General features: G+C 34.1%; 2 long non-coding RNA genes across 4 annotated transcripts; one reads left to right on the top strand and one right to left on the bottom strand.

The window, feature by feature from the left end:
- Window positions 1-4,145: 4,145 nt before the first annotated feature.
- LOC102654788 lies at window positions 4,146-13,458 on the bottom strand. 2 transcript variants are annotated; one of them, XR_003304403.1, is made up of 4 exons: window positions 13,332-13,458; window positions 9,114-9,198; window positions 8,706-8,893; window positions 4,146-6,168 (listed from the first exon to the last, which is right to left on the bottom strand). It is a non-coding gene; the product is annotated as an uncharacterized LOC102654788 (long non-coding RNA). The 2 variants fall into 2 exon arrangements; XR_003304402.1 differs by lacking the exon at window positions 4,146-6,168 and having other exon boundaries at window positions 7,709-8,893; window positions 13,332-13,457.
- LOC113218660 lies at window positions 9,842-22,623 on the top strand. Of its 2 annotated transcripts, none has more exons than XR_003304405.1 (3): window positions 9,842-13,057; window positions 14,539-14,684; window positions 22,409-22,623. It is a non-coding gene; the product is annotated as an uncharacterized LOC113218660 (long non-coding RNA). The 2 variants fall into 2 exon arrangements; XR_003304404.1 differs by lacking the exon at window positions 9,842-13,057 and adding an exon at window positions 13,537-14,043.
- The last annotated feature ends 7 nt before the right edge of the window (window positions 22,624-22,630 follow it).

Raw genomic sequence — 22,630 nt, 5'->3', positions numbered from 1 at the left:
ACGAATCGTTACGCAGCCGGAAGGACGATGAAATAACCTGATTCGACGATTTGTTATCGGTCGTGGAATTATTTTTCCTCCGAGGAGGAAGTCCACGGAGTGTGTAACGGTAGTGTGGCTTTTACTGTGTATATGTGTGTATAGTTAGAACGTGGATGGTTTTTTATTTGCTATTATTTATTATCGTATAGATTGAATTTCCTTTTTAACCGTGGAGACGTAAAGTGAAAGATGGAAATTAATTTTAATGTGTTAATTGGAAGGGATGTAGTTGTGAGGAGAATTTTTTTTTTTGGCTCTTCTACGGGATATGATAATAATTGGGTGGGATCAAGGATGTGTTTTTATTATTATGGTTGTTATTATAGCGGATTGTTGTAATAATATTTCTTTTAGATCGATTAAATTAAGACACGTATATTTTCTTTTCTTCTTTTCCAACGTCGATGATTATCGTGTTTTAATTCTTCATGAACGCGTGTAACTAATGATGATGTTAGATTTTATTCGTTCAAGATTTCCTTTTTGAAATATTGCATCAAGAGTTCCCTTTTTTTGAAAGCCTTGATCAACAAAAATTTTAGAAAAATCTTCAAAACAAATTAGAATTTATAGAAAGATATAACAATTAAGATATTTTCTTTTCTTTTCTTTTCTTCTTTCTTGAATGCTTATCATAAACGCGTGTAACTAATGATGATGTCAGACTTTATCCATTTAAGATTTCCTTTTTAAAATATTATATCAAGAGTTCCCTTTTTTTGAAAGTCTTGATCAACAAAAATTTTACAAAAATCTTTTGTAATCTTTAAATCGAATTAGAATTTATAGAAAGATATAACAATTAAGATATTTTCTTTTCTTCTTTTCTTCTTTCTTGAACGTCAATGCTTAAACACGTGTAACTAATGATGATGTTAAACTTGGACTATTGCAACTATAGTTTTAATATCCATTCAAGATTTCCTTTTTGAAATATTGCATTAAGAGTTCATAAACGCGTGTAACTAATGATGATGTAAGACTTTAGACTTGGACTATTGCTATAACTATAGTTTTAATATCCATTCCTTTTTGAAATATTACATTAAGAGTTTCCTTTTTTGAAAGTTTTCATTAACAAAAATCTCTGTATTCTTTGAAACAAATTAGAATTTATAGAAAGATATAACAATTAAGATATATATATTTTCTTTTCTTCTTTTCTTTTTTCTTGAACGTCAATGCTCATCATAAATGCATGTAACTAATGATGATGTCAGATTATTTATTATATCTTAGACTATTGCAATTATAGTTTTAATATCTATTCAAAATTTCTTTCAATCTTGATCAACAAAAATTTTACAAAAATCTCTGTATTCTTTAAAAAAAGAATTAGAATTAGAATTTATAGAAAGATATAACAATTAAGATATGTATATTTTCTTTTCTTCTTTTCTTCTTTTTAATGCTTATCATGAGGTTTTAATTTTTCATAAACGCGTGTAACTAATGATAATGTCAGACTTTATTCATTTAAGATTTCCTTTTTGAAATATTACATTAAAAGTTCCCTTTTTCTCGACCAACAAAAATCTCTGTAATCCTTAAAACAAATTAGAATTTCAAAAGATGTAACAATTAAAATATATATATTTTCTTTTCTTCTTTTCTTTTTTCTTGAACGTCAATGCTCATCATAAATACATGTAACTAATAATGATGTCAAATTTTATTCATTTAAGATTTCCTTTTCAAAATATTACATTTCCCTTTTTCTTCATCAACAAAAATCTCTGTAATCCTTAAAACAAATTAGAATTTCGAAAGATACAATTCGAATTAATCTCGAATGAGACTCGAGTACCCGAAGCAATTAACAAATAACTTCCTCTTCCAGTAATCTAAGGAATTTCAGAAACAACCTTCCCTCTTTCTCTCTCTTTCCAATCGAACGTTTTCGTATCGACAGAATAACAAAGCCTTTCCTTCTCAAGGGAAAAGAGAAGAAAAAAGACACGCGAGGGGGAATAATCAATCGCCCATTTTACCTTACGTCCTCCGCGTTTCCTAGGCGATTTACACACGATCGGAAGATTTATGCGACGCGAGGAGCGTGTAATATCGCGAATACGTGGAATATCTTTCCACACAGAGTCGAGGCTCGATCGATCATACGAGAGATCGGCAATGGGAAGCACGTTTCTCCGTGGAGATTCTTGTGGACAATGGCCGCGACGATTATAGTTTTAAGATTTTTGTTTTGTTGGATATAATTTTTACACGATGATGAATGTGTTTAGAATATATCTGTAAAGAAGAGCATCTTATTTATTAACTCTTTCGTGATATTATAAGTAAATAACTTTTGTATTTTGAACAAGCAATTTTTCCTTTAAATCTCCTCCCTCGTTTTAAATTCTCCAATTCTTCAGAATGGTCTGAAAATCAACAATTACAATCCTTGAATAATTTCCCTTAAAAGGAAATTCGATATTTCAATTGTGAATAATCCGTGTTCAATAATAGAAGAATTATCCCCTCGGTGGAGGAACGAATCCGATTTTTGTTATCCGGGAAGCGAATAAACGAGGGAAAGGAAAAAGAAGAAAAAAAAAGAAAAAAATACATCGTTGTCACGCGAGTATTTATCCGCTCAAAAAGTCGTCCCGCCATCCGGTCCCGCTTACGCGTTTACACGCTTTTTCCTTTCGCCCTCAGGCGAACTCTTCCTTCTTCCTCTTCCGCTGCTTCGTAAAAGTTCGAGTCGACAAGTTAATATATCTCTCGAACGCGTATTTATTTTCTCCTTCTCATCAATTTCGATCTCAAGATATCGTTTTCAATTTGGATGAATCGTTATATCGTCACGATAAGAGAAAGATTCTTCTTCTTGGATTCTTTTTTCCTCTTCCTTGAAACTTGGAAGATTGAAAAGATCTCTTAATTTATCTAAATCTATCTCGAATATCGATTGAAACGGGTAGAGAATCGATATATAATATTTAACAGGCTCTTCCTCTTCCCGAGGACAAGTTAAATTGGCATGACCACCACTTTGTTCTCTTCTTCCCTTTCTTCTCTCTTTCCCTCGAGTCGAGATCGTACCTGCGGAACACCGTGTTCCGTATCGCGGTTTAATTGCAACCACGGTCCCGTTTTTTGCAGTACTTTTATTAATTGAGGGAACAGAGGGCCCGAGCCGGGACGAGGAGACGACAATAAAGCCACGCGCGCGGCCAAACTCTTCGAGGTTACGGTACTTTCCTCTTCGCCCTCGTGTGCGTGATGAGCTTTTTCTTCCTTCCTTTCTTTCTTTCTTTCATTTGTTTTTGCCAGCCACGAGAAATCCAGAAATCTCTGTTTATACACGAAAGGATGTCGATTGTATTATTCCTTTTTTTTCCCTGTTCTTCTGTCTCAAAGTGTTTCACGAAATTAGTTAATTAATTCATGAATTATTCCCGCCAAAAATTTCTTTCGAATTATATAACTTTCTAATAAAGTTTTATTTTATTCTTTGAATAAATTCTTTAGAAATTACAAAAGATACAAAAGAAGAAGATCAAACGAATTGTATAATTTTTTAATAAAGTTTTCCATTGAATAAATTCTTTAGAAATTATTATTGATACAAAAGAAGAGAATAATTCTCTAAAGAAAAAAGATATTAAAATTTATCAATTTATATAATTTTTTAATAAAGTTTTATCCATTGAATAAATTCTTTAGAAATTGTTATTGATACAAAAGAAGAGAATAATTCTCTAAAGAAAAAAGATACTAAAATTTGAAAATAAATTTATCAATTTATACAATTTTCTAATAAAGTTTTATCCATTGAATAAATTCTTTAGAAATTACAAAAGATACAAAAGAAGAGGATCAAACGAATTATATAATTTTCTAATAAAGTTTTCCATTGAATAAATTCTTTAGAAATTACAAAAGATATAAAAGAAGAGGATTAAACGAATTATATAATTTTTTTAATAAAGTTTTCCATTGAATAAATTCCTTAGAAATTATTATTGATGCAAAAGAAGAGGATCAAACGAATTATATAATTTTTTAATAAAGTTTTCCATTGAATAAATTCTTTAGAAATTATTATTGATACAAAAGAAGAGAATAATTCTCCAAAGAAAAAAAAGATACTAAAATTGATCAAACTCGATGGAAAAAAGAGAAGATTCGCGAGAAGATTCTTAAGAAGATGGTAAAAAGTTGGAAGGAACGCGCAGCTAATGAAGTTCAAGATGTATATTAGAATGCTAATTGCTCTGACCGTGGCACCTGAGCTATGAGAACCTTCTCCCCTTCCATTGTTCCCCATCCTGCAACCTCTCCTCCTCCGCCTCTCACGCTTCCCCTCCCCTTCTCAAACAACTCCCAACCATCCAACTATCCAAAAATTACCCTGCAATCGAATTTAACATATATAGAAGGAGAGGGTCAGGCAATATTTCTACCATTTATTTACCATTTATCCATTTCGAATTTACTCCTTTTCCCCTTTCAGAAAGAAAGTTATAAAAGAAATCGACAAGTTTCGCACGGAAAGAGAGTCGGCGGTCGATTGTTTCGTAATCGCGTCGACGATCTGAATAATTTGGCGGCGAGGTCGCACGCCCTTGCGGTTTCCAACTCCTTCTTTCGAACCGCTACCTTTTTCACGTTTTTAAATAACCTCTCTCTCCTCGATTTTCCAATCCTCCAATCTCGAAATCTCTTCTTTTTCTCGTAGAAGAAGAATTAGAAAGATTGAATATGAAATAAATTCGATCGAGCTTTTAAGCGTCTTTCAACTTTCATTTTTAAATAACCTCTCTCTCCTCGATTTTCCCTCTCGAAATCTCGAAATCTCGACTGTTCCTCTTCTTTTTCTCGTAGAAGAAGAATTAGAAAGATTGGATATGAAGTAATTTCGATCGAGCTTTTAAGCGTCTTCGATTTTCCCTCGAAATCTCGAAATCTCGACTTCCTCTTCTTTTTCTCTCGACTCGTAGAAGAAGAATTAGAAAGATTGAATATGAAATAAATTCGATCGAGCTTTTAAACGTCTTTCAACTTTCATTTTTAAATAACCTCTCTCTCCTCGATTCTCCCTCGAAATCTCGACTGTTCCTCTTCTTTTTCTCTCGACTCGTAGAAAAAGAATTAGAAAGATTGTATATGAAGTAATTTCGATCGAGCTTTTAAGCGTCTTCGATTTTCCCTCGAAATCTCGAAATCTCGACTGTTCCTCTTCTTTTTCTCTCGACTCGTAGAAGAAGAATTAGAAAGATTGAATATGAAATAAATTCGATCGAGCTTTTAAGCGTCTTTCAACTTTCATTTTTAAATAATCTTCCTCTCCTCGATTTTCCTTCCAATCTCGAAATCTCAATTTTTTCTCGTAGAAGAAGAATTAGAAAAGAATTGAATATGAAATAATTTCGATCGAGCTTTTAAGCGTCTTTCAACTATCTTCCCTCCTTTGACTCTCGGTGTAAACGACCTTAAGCCCGGTCGCGCATTTTCTACCGATTTCCTTGGCAACGGTACCCGCTAATAAGATCTCGCCAGAGATTAGAATTTATTCGTTTTCGTATTTGATCGAGGCTTCCGCCTCCGTGCGTTTTGCCTCCATCATCTCGTCTTATCGGAGGAATGTTAATATTCGGTGGTAAAAATTATGTCACAATATTCAGCAATATGTATTCGACGTATCGGTTGATATAATACGTTGTTATATGACGTGCCTCGCCTCGTGATTTGCATACTCGACTCGGAGCCACGGTTTATGGTTAATTAATTTCTTTCTCGAAGTTGATTTTTCCCTTTTATCCCTTCTCTCCTCTCCATATTTTATTCAAGATCGGAGGGAAAATTCCGTTTTCATCGATTTCCAAGCGTGATGAACAAGCGTGGTCGATGTAATGATTAAAACAGATTGGAGTTATAAGGATAATTAATTGCAATGTAATTTTGTATAATAAGGGATAATTAATATTTCTACAAGTTTTTAAAAGACATTTCGCTAGGAGTAGAAGAAGTGGTTCTCAAACGATTACTTTAACACCGATTGAGAACCCATTTCGATCCAGGAATAAAAGAAGAAGCGAAGTGAGAAGAAACAAGAAATGCAACATCGTTTCCTCCTCCTCCTCCTCGAGATTTCCTGCGCTGGAAGATTACCGGGATCTGAAAAATACGTTTACCGTGGTTAATGTCCCGGAGATAGGGGTATAATAATGTAGCAAGAAGCGAAAGGATCGAATTTTTTAAATCGAAGTTTCGAAGGAAAGCTCGATCGAATAAATAAAGACTCTCGTTATTTGGGGTCCACGCGCGTGCAACCAGGATTTACGAAGAATCACCTGTGCACCAACAGTTATAAAACATATTCGAAGGATAAGAAGAAGAAGAAGAAGAAGAAGAAAAAGAACAGGATATGAGGACGAGGATGCAAATACGCCTCCGCCGTGTTAGACCACTTAACGGGAAAACGAGGTTAACTTGAAATATCGTCAGGAAATTGTTAACACCGTGTTTCGAGCGATCACAATATTCCGTTCAATATTTTAGCCCGATGAAACGAAAGAAAGGAAACGAAAGGAACAATTTTTTACATCCCCCTCTGATTCTCAAAACTTAATAACAAGTTTTCACGGCAAAGCTAATTTGCCCCCACGCATATAATAACAGGTGTGCTATAACACTCGTTGCTGCCGATTATTACGCTCGAATCATTAATATTAATATCAACGTTAACTATTAATAGAGAAGTTGCAACAACGGTTTTAATGGGATGCTTTTCCATAAAAAGAAAGAAAAAAAAACTCCGATAAGAATCAATTTCATGCGTGCTATTAAAATTCTATCGCTGCTTATTCCCACTCTCCCCTCTCTCTCTCTCTCTTTAAAAAAAAAAATAGAAGAAGAGGGGATGAAGTTTCGCTCCACCATCGTTGTTTCGATAGGAAACGCGTGGGCGCCGATTATCTCTCGCCACGATGTTTAGCCGCAAGAACATTCTATGTAGTGCATACAGTCAGCCACAAAAATTTCCCTTAGAAACGAACGCTATTTTTTCTCAAATAATCGCACGTTACGATCAATATACTATATCGTACTATATCATATATATACCTTACGTAGATAAATTTTCATTTTCAAAAAAAAAAAAACATTTATAATTCTCTTGAGGAAAAAAAAATGGAAACTTTTGGGATCGACTGTATGGAAGAACGAACCGCTGACGCTTAATTAATCACTCGTTGCGGTGGAGGGCTGTAGATCCTAGACCTAGGCAGATCGTGCTCGATTCGCGCGGTTGCGACCCGGCGTTCGTGTTTCGATCTATTCGTCGTCACCTCCGCGACGAGCATCGTGGGCAGGATGTACCGTTCTCTGTGTCTCCGTTCGAGAATCTTTCCGAGAGCTTCGTGAATCAAGATCAAACCAGTCGGTTAAACACCGGTTCCCCCGATCCACGGTAGACTAATGAGCGAGCATTTGGCGCGATTCAATTGTTGCTTGTACCCGTCACTCCATTTTATTTTAACACTTTTTCAATTTTACCATTCCATCAACATTGTGTACATGCAATTTTCGATCGAGTGAAGGTGTAATCGATCCATTTCATAAAATTAATCTTTTAAATTTTATATAATCGCTCGTTCGTTCGTTCATTCGTTCGTTCGTTCGAAAGAGAGAGAGAGAGAGAGAGAGAGAAAGAGAGAGAGAGAGAGAGAGAGAGAGAGAGAGAGAGAGATGGAGTATGAATAAAAATGTTCATAGGGATGGAGAAGAAGAATTCGCAGAAACTGAAGAAATTCCCATCCTCATTGTGGAAAATGGTGAAGAGAAGCAAGAAGAGGGCGGGAAAAAGCTAACCAAAAGGGGAGAAGGGAGGGGATGATCAACGATGATCACGGCGTGGAGGATGACTTCTCGGTTGAAAATCGCGGAAAGGTAAATTGGTAAATTTCACGCTCCCTATCTGAGATAAATCTTCTTCGTATCTCTGGAACGTTTGTTTTTAGCCTTCCTCCTCCTCTTTCCCCCTTTTTTCACCGTCCAATTGCTTCACGGTATTTCACGTAAGGCATCTCTTCACGCCTCGTGGCCGCCGCCTCTCCTCCGCAAATTTGTCGTCGATGTATATCTCTCCTCCCCTCCCCGTTTCGACCGCAAAAAGGGGACCGCGAAAGCGGAATGCGGCCGCGTTCAAGAAGATCGAGGATCGGGTCGATCGAATTAGATCAGTGGAATTCGGTCTGGCCCCATGTTTCTTTTCTTTTTTTCTCTCTCTCTCGAATGGATAAAGATCGACCACGGTTGCATTCACGGTGCATTAAACATCGGTTTCGAAAGTTTCCGATTGAATGTCGACCTTGAACGCGAGCCACGACACGTCCTTGACAGTGATGGAACAGTGAAGGAAATAAGGGGAGGAGGATTTGTTGTAATCGAGATTTATAATTTCGAAGAAAGAAAGAAAGGATTCGTAAGAGGGGAAAAATAGAAGGATTTTTATTCCAGGTAGCATGATTTTCTAAATTAAATAAATTTTGTATTGGAGATAATTAATCTCGATCCGATTTTCTTTAATGGAATTGCCAGGAATTATATTTAATTAAATGTGATATGGTGAATTTTATGGGTCGAGATTGATAAACGATTGTTTTATATCGCAAACGATTCTAAATCTCGCGTTTCTCAGGAGGAACGCTCACGGCAAAATGCTCTTTGAAGTGTTGGTAATTGGTCCGGAGTATCCTCTCCTCGACACACGCTTCCTCCAAGAATTAATTCCAGATCACATCCACAATTTCAAAAGCGATTACGACTGGCTCGCATGCAAACTTCACTCGCGTAACTCTGGGAGCATCTTCCGTAATCATTTATGTTAATTTCGCGTATCCTGTAATCGAGAGATAAATAAATCCCTTTTATTTTCCATTACACAAAGATTTCTCTTAAATTCTGAAAAATATATATTAATCGAATTGGATTGAAAGAATTCTTCTTTCCAAATTTATTCTTTATCGATCGTTATATCATGATATCGTAATTATTATTATTAAAAGCACAATCTTGGCTGGATGAATTAAAAATACGATGAATAGTAGGAACAAATCTACCTCCTTTGCTGCTCCACAGGAGTCTGACTCCCCTTTGATCGTGTAACCAGCCGAGTCTCCCTTTATGCGATTATTTATCTCTTAACTGAAACGCACAATAATCATTACAATTGTAAAACCAAGATGATTAAATCATTATTCAACTCGCCAAATTGAATAAATCTCATTTTGAATTTATCTTATTACATAAATTTTCGAAGCAAAGAAATGGCGAATAGAGAAGTAATTGAAATAAATTAATTTAAAAATTAATATAATTAAATCCTAAATTTAATGCGCTTAAAATAATTAAAATTTATTTATTATATACATATACTATTATAAATAATTTACAAATTAAAGTCCTTTCGTACAATTAATTTATTTTTTATCATAGATAGAAACCAATCTGACTTACATCGATTTGAACTCAAATCATGTAAGATTTTAAAAGTCGAACAGACTTAAAAACTTAAACTACCGCGTCTAATTTTCATCTTAATTCAACATCGAGGTCGCAAACTATCTTTATCTATATGGTCTATCAAAAGATATTACGCTGTTATCCCTAAAGTAATTTATTCTTTTAATTATAATTTATAATTCAAAAAATATATCTTTATATCAAAATTAAATTTTATGTAAACCTCAAATTTATTTACTAAAATTATAAATAAACTCAAAAATTAAATTAAATTCTATAGGGTCTCTATCGTCCCATAATTAAATTTCAGAATTTTAACTAAAAATTTAAATTCAATTTAATAATTCAGAGACAGTTATTATTTCATTAATTCATTCATACAATTCTTCAATTAAAAGACAATTTATTATGCTACCTTTGTACAGTCAACATACTGCAGCTATTTAAAATTAATTCATTGAGCAATCCAGATAAATTCAAAAAAAGAAACATCTCTTTCTTTTTCCAAGAGGAAAAAGAAATCTACGAATCTTAAATCTCTCCAAGAAAAAAAAAAGTCGATTGGAATTCTCAAAACTCGAGCAGGATCTCGTTTCTTTAATAACCCCTTAATAAAGCGATCGACCCGTTCTCTCGAAGAAGAATCCGCAAGGATGTTCGCGTTAACGTAACTGTATCACGTCTCAACGTCGTTCCACATAACGAGATAGAGAGAGAGAGAGAGAGAGATGGGAAGACTGGATACGCCTTTGCTGATCGTTTTGTCCACCAAGCCTTCGATTAGGTCGCAATAGTAGGTAACCACCTACCGAGATATTACTCTACGCGTGATGCACGTTTTTTGCGAGGATCGAAAGATAACGAACGAACGAGTTTCAACTCGTGTCTTCTGCGCCCTATCTCTATCTCTCTCTCTCTCTTTGAGGGGAGAGCCTCGGTCACGTCCGATTAATTTCGAGTTATTCCGCGCTCGAAAGTAGCTCGATCTCCTCTCCGATTAATTTCAAGAGGGGAATATGTGATATATATATACATTATAATAGGCAGAGTGATATATCTGTCTTGTCCTGGGTGAGGATAATGTCACTTGCGAAGCTTCTTCCGATTAATTTCGAAAGATTATGTATTCTGGTTTCGTTGGTTGCAGTCGTGGTTTCGCTTTTGGAAGGGTGTTATATCGACGATTTCTCACGGAAGAGTCTTGAATTTTTTTTTTTAAATAGTTATTAATAAGATATTTCTAGAGAGGATTGATATTCTGGAAAAGGAATAAAAAGTTTATTATCGTTACGAGTTTCGCAGTAATCGAGTTTAGAGGGTAATTTCATCGGATATTATGATTCCAAATCTTGGTCGGATTGCTTATTGCTTCCAGGTTCAGGTTGGATTAAAACTAGTATAATTTCTTTTTTTTTTATTGTAATTTGTATCTTGAATAAATATTCTTGTCTTTAATTATATTTGTCGAAATAGTCTATTTTGTATCTAAATCATTTAATACGAATAATTAATATTTCGTATTGATAAGGAATTTGTTTCCAATAATTGGATCTTTATTTGTTTATTGTTCTACAATCTTCGATACCATTGATCGAAATTAAAATTCCTTCCTCTCGTAGACGATCGAGAAAAGTTGTATTTATAGGTAAAAATAAATGATAACTTCATCTCAAAAATATATAATTTACCTTCCACTAATAAATACCTTCCTTTCTCCACCGAAAGAAAGCAAATAAAAATCGTTATCCTAATCGCCACGAGTTCCGCGTACACATAAATTCATCCTTGCGCATTATTTGCGTAACGCAAAGCTAATTTTATGATTTCTCGATATTACAACACTCGAAAGATCTCCTTTTTTTCCCTATCGTTTCATCTTTGCATCCAAGAAGCTTCTCGAGGGATTATTCTCGAATTATTCTCGATAATTACGTAATACATTCGCAACCCATTTCGCCTGATGATGTACAATTTATTATCCTCGTCGTAAATATGCAATAAATGTGTAACAGAAAATGGACGCACGGTTATCGGTTGTGTACGGTAATTCGATCATCATTTTCCCTTGGATTAACAGCGAAATTCCAGGCTAATGCGACGCTAAAGCAAAGCTTCGTTGATATTAATAATTGCGGATTTCTGTATCGTATCAACGGCCGGCTAATGTTTCCTCTATGGCTCACCGCCTTAGAAACCGGAAGGTTAACCATCTTCCTCGAACTCGTCGTTGAATATCTCGTAAAATTTTTCCCCGTTCAACGGATCGAATCGTTTCGAAGAATGTTCCGCGCGAGGATCAAGGTCGTTTTACACCGTGTACGCCCATTAAATTCATTTAATAATAATCAAGTGGAATTTTGTGCCGAATGAATCTTTTAAATTGAAAATGAAACGTGTCTATGAAATTGTTTGACAGCCACTTTATCAATTATGCTTCTACTTGAATGAAAAATTCGTAGATAGATCAATTTGACTTGCAAAATTTGTTAAATATTTGAATTCTAATTAGTTGTCTGTAATTAACTGAAAACAATGGAGTGGAACAATGGTATGTTATTTGAATTTGTATTACGAGAGCAAATTAACAAATTCTTTGATTTAATTATTTTTTATATGGTTATGATTTTTTTAATTGGTAGTACAGAGAGTGATCTGGTATTTCTACTCATACTTTCTATTTCTATCTACCACGAGTATACGTAGTTTTGCATAATTGACGTGACAATCAGACCATCGTTTGAAATCAAAAGGTTAATTTAAGAGGTTATGTATATCGACGAAAAAGATATTGAACAAACTTTGATTTTAAAAAATATTTATAAATTATATATAAAAAATTGATGGATTAAGAGAAAAATTTATCACGAAATCAATTTCAACGTGGAATAGAATCAGGAAATATCGAACATTTGATTTCGTTGGCCTCGATAAATCGATTAAAGTCGCTTCAATAACGGTCACTATCGAATGCTGTTCGACCGGTAAAACAGTTTGTATAAAGCGGTTGGAACACGTAACGATCCGCGTTAATTGAGGCAACACGAAACGACGGTCGACATAATGAAATTGAAGCTGGAAACGCGAACAACGACGCATAAATTGCACAGGTTCGAGCGGTTGCGTATATATTATGTACTCGTGACATTAAAATTGCAAATGATAATACAGTTCTCGTTACTGGTCAAAGAAGATAGCTCGTTACGGTAAATTAAAGGTAAAAAGTGAACGAGAGAATCGAGAAAGATGAATTTCGCGATTTTTTATCGTATCTTATCATAGGTATCTTCATAACACGCGATTTATATGGCGACATGATAACGTAATACTTTTTCAATCTCACGTGTTCGACCGTCAATCGTACTTTGCTTCGTTTCTATTACTCGATACAACGAAGAAAAACAATCGAATAATAATCGCGTATACAAATTTTGATGACTACAGTTTACACTTACACACATTCGACTCATCGGTGTTTGTGCTTATTAGCTTTTACAATTTTAGGTTATTAGACGTTAAATGTGGAATAGATTTGGATACAAAGGTAACAATATTACTATATTATAAGTAAAAATCTTTCGATTTTCTTCATAAATTTAATTCAATCTTAAAATATAATAGTCTATTTGGAAGATAATAATTCTAGAATTTCTCACCTTTCCATTTTATTCAAATTTCTCACACTTTACGTATTACGTACTCACACACACGCTAAAGTTACTTGTTACTTTTCACGATTGATTTCGCACTTAACTAAGATACACTATACTAAAAATATATTCCTCGTAGAAAGAGGAAAACTATAATCGTGATAATACCTGCTTTTCCCGTAAATATTCCAATGCTCGGCGTCAAATATCCAATAATTATCCCGTCTTCCGTCCCGTCTCACTGCTCGTCACGAGAAAAATTACGTTTCCTAGCGAACGACTTGAACATGGCTACTCGTCAAAGGTACGCGCAGCAAACTTCAGACGCTGCCTGTTCAGTTACGATTACGAAAATATCCAATATGGCGTTCGATTTGAACGAACTATTGCGTTTCTTCAAAGTGCTTGTACGTTTTTAATAGATCAGTTTCAATCGCGAATAATTTGCAATTTTTCGGTAATAAATCCTCCTGTAACCAGTGAATCAATGCTTTGACTACGAATTATTAGTGAAAATATCGTGAAATTCTCGTGAAAACGTCCAATTCGAAGTTTGGTTAAAACGAACCACATGTGTTAATTGATTCTTCGTTTCGTTTACGACAAATTTTCTCGATACAAATGTTTCGATTTCGGCATAATTTAGTTATCAATGTTGGTTATTATAATCATTTTGTTAAACTGCTGTGCTTTAGGTTATAATTTTCGCGATAATTCTTCTTTCGTTCTCAACACTTTCATCTAAGCCAGTTTTTTCCAGTATAATTTTGTTCGATATATATACGATACCGCTATTATTACCATCGACAAAATATTTCTTATTTTATAAATATTTCTTATTATATCGAGAAAATTACAATTACTTTGTTTGTTGGAGAGTGTAAGTGATAATATTATTTTATATTTTTAATGTGCAAAAATGAAATTATAATATAATAGCATATCATTGTCATAAATGAAACAGGTTATGTTCTGATTTTTTCAAAGAGCAACGAATTAATGTCAGATTAAAAATATATTTAGAAGATTAATAACAATTAATAACATTAATATAAAAAATGTTTTAAGTTTTTTTCTTTTAATTTGATATTAATTCGTTACTTTTTTAAAAAAAATCATGAGAGTTTTCTTTTAACAATAAATCACAATAATTATGAATAATTTTCTATTCTAATAGAAAATATTGTTAAAGAGTATTCATAAGAAAAAAGAGACGTACGAACCTTTTGTAATATTTAATATCAGTGACAATATTTAGTGACAATGGTATTCATTAGCGATTCGGATCTCTTTGTAAGACAAAGAGAAGGGAAAAAATGTTCGAGCGTGTAATTATTCGTCCGTTAATAGTAAAGTTTGTATGTGTATCGTACAGGTAAAGTAGTTCGGAGAAGCAGCATCCAAAGTACTAATCCTTCATCCCAAGTATCATGCTGAGTTTCTGATCCTTGTCGACGAGCCCTCTGCATGCAGCCCACATGAGTGGTGACCAACAAGACGGATCGCTTCTATGTAAAATAAGTAAGTACTTATGTATACTTTTGTGCATGCTTTTATGTAGAGGATCGTGCATATATATATGTATCACTAACATTAAGGTTAGGAATTCAAAAATACCTAAGATTCCAGAATACCTTTATTCGTATCATCTGATATTGTGTAATAAAATTGTTATAAAATAATTGATTTGTTTTCTGTGGATTTTTAGTATATTCTTAACAATATATTCTAATAATTCTCAATTCTCAAATTAGATTTCTCTGCGCTTATTGAAAATATTATAGCAAATAACCAAGCTCGCATGTTCATGTTATTTATGCGTTATGTTATACGGGAAAAAGTTGATTAGCCAAGCACTTTGAAACCTTTTAACTTCGCATGCAAGTCGGTGTATTAACTATCACAGCCTATTCTATGGTTTTAACACGCTGCTTTCCGCCTACAAATCCACGCTTTTTGAACTCGCTTCCAACAACTCTTACACAAACTCTTGACAAATAAAATTCGCTGAAACGAGGCAATGACCGCATCCTCTATTCCCTTGGACGGGTTTATATTCGATCTTGAATTAAATTATTACCCTTTCTTAGCTGGATAACCGCGAGAGAAGGTTTAGCGCCGTAAAGAAGGAGGGAACAAGTCGCGTGGAAAATTATGCGTGCGCGTATACAGGATTCTCGAGTCCCGCTAATGGATAGAAACGTAATTTCAGAGCGATTCTTTTCTTACAACGTAGCGTAACAAAAATTTGGCCTTTCTTCCTTCGATTATTAAATTTTTTATCCGAAATTAAATTATCATTCGAACAATATTCGTACCATATCCCGTTAATTTCATTCGTTTACAAAGCATATAGTGGATATAATTCATAACTGCACGTATAAGCATATAGAGTTTGATTTATTCGCGTAATTGATGAAATGTATCGAATACTGAATTTAATTATTTATCAATCAGTTGAAAAACGCTTTCGAAATTAAACGGGATAGGACGATTAGTTTATAGGATATATGATATATCATACCAAGGAGAAGTAAGAGATCGTCAGGATCGAGGAAGACGTCTCGAGGAGGAGGAGGAGGAAGAAGAAGATCCTCGTCTCGAGGGTAGTAGCACTTTGTTAAGCGAAACCCAAAGCGCCGTCCTCGTCCTATCCGATTTTACATTATACAAAGTTGGCGTGTATGATTTTTTTTTCCCTTTTTTTTTTTTTTTTTTTTTTTCCACCATTATATATGTTCGTGTATACCTCGCGGTGTTATTAGCAGGCTATCTGTTCGAGTATCTATGGGGCATGAACATTTTCCGCGGGATCTGTCAATTATACAGATTTATGATCCCTTCTCCTCCTCGGCCCTCCCTCCCGGCCACGTTTGCAAGGTTTGCCATTTGCGGCCATTCCTGCCGCGGTTTTCTGCGAATACGACATCCACGACACCCACAAGTGGACGGGTGGAACATCGTTTCGCGTTTGTTCGCCGGATAGGAGAAAGAAACACGGATGACTGATTAACGATCGTCGTTAATCGGTTGGCTACTTCGGTTACGGTCTGGCTGTGTGCGACTCCCTCCCCCACTCGAGAAGTGAAACTCGCGCTAGTCGCCCTTCCGAGAGCGGAATTTTCTCGGAAATTACCGTCCCCCATGCGATGTCCGTTTAGCGAAAAATAACCCTCGAGATTAACTCTGTCCTCAAATAGACTCGCGTTTCTTAAGGACAGGGATACGTTTGAATAAGTACTTTCTCGAGTAGTTTTTTCTTTTCTCTCTCTCTTTCTCGTTTCAGCTGCGTCGAGAATAGGATGTTGGACATATACTTTCGTTCATTGATTCATCCTCGATCCTTTGTTGAATTAACGTATTGACCGAGAAATTTTTACGTATCCTTTCTCGCGTGTAAACGCGATCGATGATCAAAAATGATCGAACTCGAGTATAAAGTTTAATCATAAGAATTACAACTCATCTTTATACGTAATTTTCAAAGCAAAGTTAGCAAAGTTGGTCAATCGTTGAAGAAACAAAGATCTTCCTTCGTCTTTTCGCAAATATTTCTAATAAATTTAATTGATCGAAATCGGTTAGGATAGTCTTCACGCTTCTCCTCGAGATTAGCTTAATTAGCAAAATTGTCCAGGAATTAGACGAATATATGGGAATATCTTCGGCGCGAAATCCGTGACGAAATTGAATGCGGAAACTGTTGGTGATCCGCAGTGATGCGATACGTATCGAGCACGTATTTTTTTTTGATCACGGTTTATGCATTATTTGCATAATTACGATGAACGAAAGAAATTTTTAAAAATGAGTAAAGAGTTTTGAAATCCACCTGTAGAACGGTTTATTATATATATATAACTCGAGGGAGGGGAGAGGGTCAACGACACGGCCTTGAAGAGGCAGCTCTTCGCGACCTTCAAGTGACCTTGACTGCCGAGAGTACTGTCCTCCGTCGTTTTCAAATGGTGTTTATTTTTCCACGTGTTCTACGAATACGTGAAACTTCGTCTTTTCGAATTTTATATTAGTGTATTAAATCTTTTATCGTTTATTAATATTCATTTAGAAGATAGAAGAAGTGGAAACATTTTACAAATACTTTTTATTATTTCACAAAACCGTTTCGAATACCGCTCTGAAGAATTTATTCATCTGTAAAGTGTTTATTTAAACGGTTGAAATTCTTTTATCTAATATGTAATTCCAAGTTGTTAGGAGAAAATAACCATCGATACTTTTGCAACTACCGTTCAATATTCCTTTAACCCAAGAGTAGATGACTTTAAAGAATGTAGATGTTGATCGAAATAACAGTATCGAAGATATTTTACAATTATTCTTCTCTTAGTTATTTCTTTTCAACAATATCAGGATTAATAATCGTACATCTTACTACTGATCTTGAATTTAAAACGGATACAAATTCATTAAACATTTTAGAAGAAATGTAAAACCCATCGATAGTTGATAATTAGATGTATTTATCCCCCGGATAAATCCGTGTAAATAGAATTCTACGCTGTTAAATATGTATTCCCAGCTACGGGTTTAATTTTAATTAATTCCTCGGCGAGAATAATCGTACGATTTTTTCCTCCGTCCTTGATAGGAATGTTGTGGAAGCGAAGTAATTTGAGAAAAGGGAGTGGCAATTAACTTGGGCGCGATCTCTCGCGTGTTGCATAGGGGGAGGGAGGGTATACTTGTACTTGTTCGCAATGTGCGTGCGCTAATAACGTTAGAAATGGCGAAACCCTGCTCGTTTTCCATCGCGGCCGCGTTCCGTCGACGTGCAAAATGAACGGAAGATACTAATTAGCTTGGAACGCGAGACTCTTGTCTTGCTTTTTCTCGTCTTATTATCTTCTCGTCACTTGTGAACCGACGAAGGAAGATCAGAAAATCACTTGACCAACTTACGTGTACGACACGTGATAATTATTCGAGCGTATAATAAAAAACTTTAACGCGATTGAAGAAGAAATTGTCCATAAGAGACACATTTAAAAGTCGTATCGATACTCGAAACGGCCTGCAATCTTCTTCTAAATATCTTAGAAACGTTTATTGGTAACACTTTTCATAAAATTTAAATATGTTTTTATGTATTCGTTCCTTTTTTTCATTGAATGTAACAAGACTTTGAACTTTGCTAAAATATCATTGATTTTAATACAAAGAGAGAGAGTCAAATTCTTTGGGGATAGAATAATTCATTAATTGATATAAATGTTAGGGAATTGTATGTATATATTATTTCTATTAGAAATAAAATAAAAATAGGGATGACTTAATTGATAGGGATAGAATAATTCATTAATTGATACAAATGTTAGGGAATTGTATGTATATATTATTTCTATTAAAAATAAAATAAAAATAGGGATGACTTAATTGATAGGGATAGAATAATTCATTAATTGATACAAATGTTAGGGAATTGTATGTATATATTATTTCTATTAAAAATAAAATAAAAATAGGGATGACTTATTTATTAATTGATAGGGATAGAATAATTCATTAATTGATACAAATGTTAGAGAATTGTATGTATATATATTATTTCTATTAAAAATAAAATAAAAATAGGGATGACTTATTTATTAATTGATAGGGATAGAATAATTCATTAATTGATACAAATGTTAGGGAATTGTGTATATTATTTATATTAAAAATAAAATAAAAATAGGGATGACTTAATTGATAGGGATAGAATAATTCATTAATTGATACAAATATTAGGGAATTGTATATTATTTCTATAAAATAGGGATGACTTATTTATTAATTGATAGGGATAGAATAATTCATTAATTGATACAAATATTAGGGAATTGTATATTATTTCTATAAAATAGGGATGATTTAATTGATAGGGATAGAATAATTCATTAATTGATACAAATGTTAGGGAATTGTATATTATTTCTATAAAATAGGGATGACTTATTTATTAATTGATAGGGATAGAATAATTCATTAATTGATACAAATATTAGGGAATTGTATATTATTTCTATAAAATAGGGATAACTTAATTGATAGGGATAGAATAATTCATTAATTGATACAAATATTAGGAACTTATATGTATATATTATTTCTATTAAAAATAAAATAAAATAGGGATGACTTATTTATTGATTGATTCGAAAGGCGAATCTTTAATCATTTTCGCTTCAAAAATTTTATTAATTGTAATAGATGTGGATGGTTTTTGTTGGAATGGCAAGTCTACTTCCTTACGTTTCGTTCCGCACGAGTCGAAATAAAATCGACAGGCGAGTTAACGACGTTTTTCCCCACCTCTACGACGACGCATTGAAACGAGTAATGAAACTCGGGTTTTTCGCTTCAATTTGTCTTCCCGGTCGGCACGCGTACGAGAAACTTGATTAACGAAACCCCTTCGCCCCGCGAATTTAATGGGATTACGTTCGAGAATCTCGTTACATTTTCATCGAACTTGCTCCACCGCGCTTTTTGCGCCCATTATTCACCACTCCAAACAGATATCAGGTTTTTCGAGATACGATCTAGAGAGCGCCAACAATATAATTTGCCAATGGATCGATTCCTCGAAGGTGATCACAAATAATTGAATTGTATAATCTTTGCACTTGGGAAAAAAAAGAGTTATGTTCTTTGGAAAAAGTCTCTGAAGAGATTCATTAAAATTATTGAACATTGAAAATGTATAAACTGTTTTTTTGAGATTGGTCAATTCTCAGAAATGAATTTAAATTGGAATTACTTGTAGAAACTTGAATTGTTTAATAAGTAAAGCCTCTTGTATCATGAAGAAATAATATCCACACAATTAACTAATTAAATAACCTCTCAATTGAAGAACAATCTATATTGAGATTAGTCAATTCTCAGAGATGAATTACATTTAAATTAGATATTGGAATGGAATTACTTGTAGAAACTTCAATTCTTCAAAAGTTCTATCATAAAGAAATAATAATATAATAATTATACATATCTATTCAACAATTAAATAAAAGCTCTCAATTGAAGAACAATCTATATTGAGATTGGTCAATTCTCAGAGATGAATTTAAATTGGAATTACTTGTAGAAACTTGAATTGTTTAGCCTCTTGTATCATGAAGAAATAATATCCACACAATTAACTAATTAAATAATCTCTCAATTGAAGAACAATCTATCTTGAGACTGGTCAATTCTCAGAGATGAATTACATTTAAATTAGATATTAGAATGGAATTACTTGTAGAAACTTCAATTTTTCAAAAGTTCTATCATAAAACAATTATACAATTATATCTATTCACGAATTAATTAATTAAATAACCTCTCAATTGAAGAACAATCTATATCAAGATTGATATAGATCAATTCTCAGAGACAAATTACGTTTAAATTAGATATTGGAATGGAATTACTTGTAGAAACTTCAATTCTTCAAAAGTTCTATCATAAAACAATTATACATATCTATTCATAATACATATCTAATCAACTAATTAAATAACTCCTCAATTGAAAAACAATCTATATCCAATTTGTTAGATATAAGATTCATTTGTTATAATTCTGTAATTAGAGAAGAAGAAACTAATAGAAATTCAAGTATGCGGCGTTAAACGGAGGAAGTGGAAATTCAGGTATTTAGGGACGACCTCCTGCGGTCCTCTTTTCTTCTCTCACCACGGTTCGTCGGTTTCGAACAATGTTCACGGAAATGGCACGGCGGGTCATCGTCTGTGCAAGGCTAGGCTTGGGAAAAATATAGGAGAATAGGAGACTTTAATGCTCCCTTTAAGATATGAGTGTCTTTTCATAAATTTAGATTTAAAGGAGTCGATGAAACTTCGAAATTTGATGATACACATTGCTACGAGAAAGCGAGGTCATCAAGCGAAGACACTTTTATCAAAGACACGTGTAAATATACTTAATGACTTGTTTGAAGAGGAATGGTTTAATTATTATTAAAAAATTGTTGAAATCTTCCTTGGAATATTCCAAAGATTCAGTTAACATCAGAGAGGAAGAAAAGGTTAAATGTAGATAAATATTGAATGAAGAATAATGATAATAATTTCGGATAATCGAATGGTCTCTGGGTCGGTTAACGGTAATAAGGGGATGCAACGCACTCTTCAGATATATATTAAATAAAGAATCTGATCGATAAGGAATATTCATCCATGTTGGAATTCTTCCAGCTTATAATAGAACGTTACCGTTAAACTTTTGATCATCGAGTTTAATTGGCGTCCATTTTGAATTAATCGGGCGATTGACACGGCGGAAACAGGAGGCCTTCCTTCGCCCATAATCCGGGGATATATTTTTCTCGCAGAGCCCGTTCCACTCGTGATTGTATTTTCGCGAAAATATCCTCTCCGCGGATGGACGCGCGTTGTTAACGGTTGTTCTCCGAGCGAAATGTGAAAAATATCGGCCCCACTGATTCTTCTGATAGGTGGACAGGCTTGGTCGTTACTCATCCACGCATTGAAGTGTCTGGAGTTGCGATGCGCTTTTTGATCGGCCGTCTCTGGGGTGTACGGTATTTCAAAATCAAAACATCTCCATCCGTTGCCACAATGCCTCTCCTTGCATTCTCCCATATCAAATATCTCTCTTTAGCTGCTCTCTCTAAGCTCATTTCAAGTCTCTCTTTGCCATAAATATTGTAAATTAATATTAGCAATCATTTCTATTTTTTTTCTTTTATTTATGTAGAAAAGAAAATGTCAAAAGAAATACTCCAGGAGGAAATAAATTTTCTTTTTTTGAAATAGAAATAAATATTGGTTCCATGAAGAGACAATGTTTCTCAGAATAACCAATTTTTAATTCTAAAAAATTATTGGATATATCAACTCTCGATCTTCAAGAGATTGCATGGATATAAATAACATTTTCTGCTCGTCCTCTTCAAATTTCTGCAAACAGTGCGCGTGATGGCGTGCTCACGCACAATTTTCCAAGCCGCACGCAACGCGCTCCTCCTCCTTCTTCGCGCGAACAATCGAGTCAAAGCGCGCAGGCAAACACATAACTATGAGCATTATGGAAAAATGGAGCAATTGCTTCGCTTCGCGCCGACGTTACCTGCTGGTTAATAATCAAAAGTAATGAGAAAGGCGAGCAGTAGAATTGAGAAATACTTTTCCAAGATGTAGATTAATTAACACGAGTATCAAGTAACCGAACGATCAAGAATCGCAACTTAATTTTCTTAATTGCATTTACAGATCCGCGCCGAAGATCGAAACGACGCTGTGGATTTTTGTGGAAAGTGGATCTGCAAGTTTCGAGTCGCGCAAGGTCGTCCCAGGACAACATCTTAAATAACGGAATTCTATTCTTTATTCCGGGATTCTATCCCCTTATCTTCGTGTATACCGCAACTGGATGGGAACTGCTGCTATTCATCGCCTCGAATTATCCACGAGAGAAACTTATTATATATAAGA

The sequence above is a fragment of the Apis mellifera genome, linkage group LG3, assembly GCF_003254395.2.
Source record: "Apis mellifera strain DH4 linkage group LG3, Amel_HAv3.1, whole genome shotgun sequence".
Classification (NCBI taxonomy): Eukaryota; Metazoa; Arthropoda; class Insecta; order Hymenoptera; family Apidae; genus Apis; species Apis mellifera.
This window is presented reverse-complemented; position numbering and strand designations above follow the sequence as displayed.